Source organism: Macrobrachium nipponense, chromosome 10 (assembly GCF_015104395.2).
Source record: "Macrobrachium nipponense isolate FS-2020 chromosome 10, ASM1510439v2, whole genome shotgun sequence".
In the NCBI taxonomy this organism is placed as follows: domain Eukaryota; kingdom Metazoa; phylum Arthropoda; class Malacostraca; order Decapoda; family Palaemonidae; genus Macrobrachium; species Macrobrachium nipponense.
The window spans coordinates 109921258-109927257 of NC_087204.1; positions in this window are offsets into that span (position 1 = coordinate 109921258).

Consider the following 6000-nt stretch of genomic DNA (forward strand, 5'->3'; position numbering starts at 1 on the left):
TTCTAAGATTGCAATGAGTTATCCCCGAACTCCTTGCAAACAACCAAAAACTCAAACCACAAACATACATATCACGTAAAAGTGCAAAAAGATAAAAAAAAAAAAAAAAAAAATTTTTTTACAACCCAGCTTGTAAGATGCATTCCCAGTTCCTTACTGACAAAAGCAACGGCCGCCTGTGCGACATCAAGCACTCCTCCCAGTAGAAAACCAAGAACCCATCTCAAAAGGAAGGTCAACGTACAAATAAATAAACAAAATATGTAAAATTTTAAGGATCGGTATGTGTTCCAAGCCCCAGCACTGTATCAGCTGATACAAAAGGACCTAGAGAGAAGCACTTCTCATAGGTAACTTTGACATCTTTAAGGTAATGAGATGCGAAGACTGAATTACACCTCCAGTAAGTCGCATCTAAAACGTCTTTCAAAGACATGTTTTTATGAAATGCTAAAGATGTGGCTACAGCTCTTACCTCATGAGCCTTCACTCGAATAGTTCTTAATGAGTCATCAGTGCATTTGTCATGAGCTTCAGTAATAATGCTCCTGACAAAAAATGCGTTACATGGTCTCTTTGGATCCCGTACAGCGCACCATAGACTTTGTTTACATCCTCCTAGTTCATTCTTCTTCTTGAGATAGAACTTAAGAGCTCTTACCGGACATAAAGATCTTTCAATTTCCTCCCCCACCAAGTTCGAAAGACCCTTCACTTCAAAACTCCTGGGCCAGGGTTTTGAAGGATTTTCGTTCTTGGCCAGAAACAGAGTCTGGAAAGAACAAATAGCTGTATCTTTCTTAAATCCCACACGAGAATCAAGAGCGTGGATTTCACTTGTTCTTTTAGCTGTCGCTAAGGATAACAAGAAAATACATTTTCTCGTCAAATCCCTAAACGAGGCCAGGTGAGGAGGTTCAAATGTTTCTGATGAAAGGAATTTAAGCACCACATCCAGATTCCAGCTCGGAGTATGAGGAGATATGGATTTAGAGGTCTCGAACAATCTTATTAGGTCGTGAAGGTCCTTGTCTTCTGCTAAATTTAGGCCTCTGTTCCTAAAAACCGCAGAGAGCATACTTCGGTAGCCTTTAATAGTAGAAACCGATAACTGGGATTCCTCTCTAAGGAATATCAGAAAATCGGCAACGTTGGTCACAGAGGTATCGGAGGAGGACAGCTTCTTCTTCTTACACCATCTTCTGAAAACATCCCACTTTGATTGATAGACCCGAATAGTTGAAGATCTTCGGGCTCTAGCGATCGCTTTCAAAGCTTTGCTTGAAAAGCCTCTCGCTCTGACAAGTCTTTCGATAGTCGAAAGGCAGTCAGAGCGAGAGCGGGAGGTTTTGATGATACCTCTCGAAGTGGGGTTGTTTGAGAAGATCTATCCTGTTTGGAAGAGATCTTGGGAAGTCCACTGTCCATTCCTGTACCTCTGTGAACCAATCTTGAGAGGGCCAAAAAGGGGCGATGAGTGTTAGTCTCGTCCCTTTTGACACCACAAACTTTTTTAGTACTACTCCTATCAGTTTGAAAGGGGGGAAGCCGTAGGCATCTAGGCCTGACCAATTCAACAGCATGGCATCCACCGCTATCGCTCTCGGATCTTCCACCGAGGAGCAGAAGTTCTCTATCCTCCTGGATAGGAAGGTTGTGAACAGGTCTATCTGTGGCCTGCCCCACAGGGACCACAGGCTCTGACACACTTGATCGTGGAGAGTCCACTCTGTGGGGAGAACTTGGTTTGTCTTGCTGAGTCTGTCCGCCCTCACATTTTTCTCTCCTTTTACGAATCTCGTAAGGAGGACAATGTTTTTCTCTTTTGTCCAAGACAACAGATCTCTCGTTATCTCGTAAAGGGAAAACGAGTGAGTCCCACCCTGTTTCTGATATAGGCCAACGCCGTGGTATTGTCTGCGTTGACCTGTAACACCTGATCTTTGACCTCAGGTTCGAAGAACTTTAGAGCTAGGAAAACTGCGTACAGTTCCTTGGCGTTTATATGCCAGGCTTCCTGTTCCTTCTGGCTGACACTTCTCTTGCTCCAAGAGTCGCTCCCCATCCCTTCTCTGATGCGTCTGAGAATAAGATTAGGTCTGGGTTCTGAACCTCTATAGAGGCATGCCCTCGTTCTTTTCCAGAGGTATCAGCCACCACTTTAGGTGATTCTTCACCTCTAAGGGAATCGAGAAAGTGTGTTAGATGCCCTTCCTTCCAATTCCACGTTCTTCTTAAGAAGAATTGAAGAGGGCGTAGGTGGAGTCTTCCTAGGGAAATGAACTGTTCTAGGGAGGAAAGAGTCCCCAGAAGGCTTAACCATTCCCTCGCTGAACTTCGTTCTTTCCCTAGGAAGTTTGAGACTTTCTGTAAGCCCTGAACGAGTCTTTCCTGGGAAGGAAAAGCCCGAAAACCCCGAGAATCCATCCGAATCCCCAGATAAACTAAGTTCTGGCTGGGGATCATCTGCGATTTCTCGAGGTTCACGAGTAATCCTAAAGATTGCGTAGGTTCAATGTAGTTTGCAGGTCCTCCAAACATTGTTTCTCCGACTGGGCTCGGATTAGCCAATCGTCGAGATACAGAGAGATGTTTATCCCTTTCAGATGAAGCCATCTGGCCACATTCCTCATCAGGTACGTAAATACCTGAGGAGCCGTGCAGAGGCTGAAGCACAAGGCCCTGAACTGAAAGATCTTTCCTTGTGTGTGTCATAAATCTGAGATACTTCCTCGACGATGGGTGAATCGGAACATGAAAGTAAGCATCCTGAAGGTCCAGAGAGACCATCCAATCTCCCGGACGCAGGGCTGAAAGAACCGAAGCTGAAGTCTCCATGGAGAATTTCTTCTTCTCCACATATCGGTTCAGAATGCTTACGTCTAGGACAGGTCTCCATCCCCCTGAAGCCTTCGGGACTAAGAAAAGGCGGTTGTAAAACCCCGGGGAGTGCGGATCCTGCACTACTTCTATTACTTCCTTGTTCCTCATCGTTACCACCATCTGAAGAAGCGTCTCCCTCAGAACAGGGTCCTTGTACTTCGCCGACAGTTCCTTCGGAGATATTGACAAAGGTGGTCTGTCTAGGAAGGGAATGATGTATCCCTTCTCCAGAACAGACACAGTCCAGGGATCGGCTTCCCTCATGGACCAGGCTTCTACAAAGTTTCGAAGCCTGGCACCTACAGGTGTTTGGAGGACGTAGTTGCTACTTTGACTTTTTAAACGATCGGAAGGAAGACCTTCCTCGTTTATCAAAAGCCTTTCTTTTCGTTGGGGGTCGAGTTGAGGCGCTTCCACGAAAGGGCACAATCGGAGTACGAGTTGTTTTCTTGACAATAGGTACTGCCGGTCTAGTCTTCTTGGTAGATTGTACCAAAAGATCCTGCGTTGCCTTCTCAGATAGTGACCATGAGATGTCCTTCACTAACTGAGAAGGAAACAGGTGATCCGACAGAGGGGCGTACAGTAGAGCAGACCTCTGGGAAGGAGAAACCGCTTTGGTTAGAAAAGATCCAAACAGAGATCTCTTTTTCACTACTCCTGACCCGAAAAGAGATGCCAGTTCTCCCGAGCCATCCTGTACAGCCTTATCCATGCACGACAAGATACTGTGCAACACTTCGGGATCAAGAAAGTCTGGATCTCGGGTCTTTTTAGCCAGCACCCCAAGGGACCAATCCAGGAAATTGAAGACTTCCAAGACGTGGAAAAGTCCCTTTAGGTGCTGATCTAACTCGGACATGCTCCAAGATGCCTTCGCCGAGTTAAGGGAGTGTCTTCTTGAAGACTCTACAAGGCTTGAAAAATCCGATTCAGCAGAAGAAGGAAGCATCAGGCCCATAGCTTCTTCCGTTCTGTACCAGATGCCTCTCCTACCTGCAAGTTTGGAGGGAGGAGAGCAATATACCATTCTTAAGGACTCTTTCTTAGGGACCATCCAAGCATCCAGGGACTGAAGACCCTTCTTCATGGATATTGCAGGCTTCATTTTCAAACACGAAGAGGACTTCGGCGTCTTTGTACTAGAAAAGAGTGATCTAGGAGAAGGAGGAGCTGCAGGGCTTAACGAATCTCCGAACTCTTGTAGGAGAAGCGAAGCTAAAACCTTATAGTTGGAAAGGCCTTCGCTGGTAGAAACCTCTTCCTCGGACACATCTTCTAGTTCCAGATTAGTAGGGGAACGAGTTCTTTTGGAAGACTCTCTATCCGGGGATCTTGTTTCCCTGGGAGAAATACTCCTGGTCGGAGATGGACTGCCAGACCTAGAAGTTTTCTTCCCTTGCACTTCCACTGAGTACTTCTGAGAGGTAGAAGTGGATACTGTCACTTTCGAAGGTCCAACCACTTTATCTGGAGTTCGAATTACTCTAAGAGCCTTAAGCTTAGAAGGAGATCTACTTCCAAAAGAATCACTGCTGGAAGAAGTTCTGCGCCTGACCGGCGCCTCGCGCCTGGTTGGCGCCTGGCTGACGCTTCTTGTACAGATAGAGCCTCACTCCTGGCTGGCTCCTCGCGCCTGGCTGGCGCCTCGCTGAATTGTTCTTGTCTTGTAGAAACTTCTCTCTCCTCTGGAGTCTCGCGCCTGGCTGGCGCCTCGCGCCTGACTGGAGAATGAATCTTGGCAGGTTTATGAAAGACTGACGAGTCCGATGAATCGTTGTCCGATGAAGATAATTCTTTCGGACGAACCTGACCTAAGGAAGGTCTAGACTTCTTAAAAGGAAGATAAGAATCCTTCCTTCTTGGAGGATCTCTAAAGAGAACTCCCACGAGAGAAGCGATTGAACCCTGCATATTTCTTAGGATTCTCGTAGTTTCTCTATTAGTGTCCAAATGAGGGGAAGGAGAACGGTCCTTCTCAGGTTCCCACGAATTTGCAGGAGAAAGCAACAAACTTTTAGCCTTCTTACTTCCCGATGGCAAATCTTCCGGAAAAGGCTCAGGACTTGAGTTTAAACAAGATTCATTCCAGCTCCTTTTCAGGGGGCGGGAAAGATCCGCTGATCTCCAACCTCTCTTTTCCTATAGCGTTCTCTGGCAGTCTGAGGTGTTACAGAACCTGCCGAAGGGACATCTGACTGGTGGAGATCCTCCACAACCTCTGTACGGCTTTTGACATTCCTTCTCCTCTGGGCTTGGGAGCTTGAAAGAGGTCTAGGCCTGGGAGTGTTGTGGAGCTGATCAGACGCCCTCTCCACTACACTGGGGACACTTATGTCACTTTCCACTGCACTGTTTATCTCACTATGCTTACCTTCTATAGCTGCCATTTTAAGTTCCATTTTCTTAAGGGCGGCCTTGAGATTTGCAATTTCCGATGTAGAATCCGTCGGATCTACAACAGGAGCAGATACTACGACATTAGAAGGAGCATTAATCAAAGGAGAAGAGGGTACAAAATTACTAACTACATCGCTAGATAAAGAGCTAGGCATGGTTTTGGAAGAAGCCTTCCTCACCCTGTCTCTTTCTAACTTCTTCAAATAAGAAGTTAGAGACTTCTATCCTTCAGCACTCAAACCCTCGCATTCATGACAAGTGTTATTATAAGAGCATTCATACTTTCTACAATTTTTACAAACAGAGTCAGACATCATGTTGAAAAATCCAAATCAAATCCAATAAACGGTCCACAATAGCGTATGCCAATACAATCGATCCAAATACGTCACCAAAAAGTCCAAACGAAGATCAATTGCGATGCAGAAAACGAAATCCAGCCGGAGGAAAACTAACAACGTTGTTGCTAGTAGCGCTGACAGAGAAAATCTGATAGAAAACGGGAATGGTTCCTATTCCTGCCACCCAGCAGCAGGGCGGTAGATCACCTGACCTACCAGTAGCGTGTGCGCGAAATTCGAATTTCTGTCGGGCGACGGAGTCTAATAGCTAAGTATATATCTGACAGGTAAGTTGAATGTATAAAAATGCAAAACTTGAATTTGTTGTGTGACAAGCAAGCACTCCAAATACATAAATCACATACAAAAAACATTT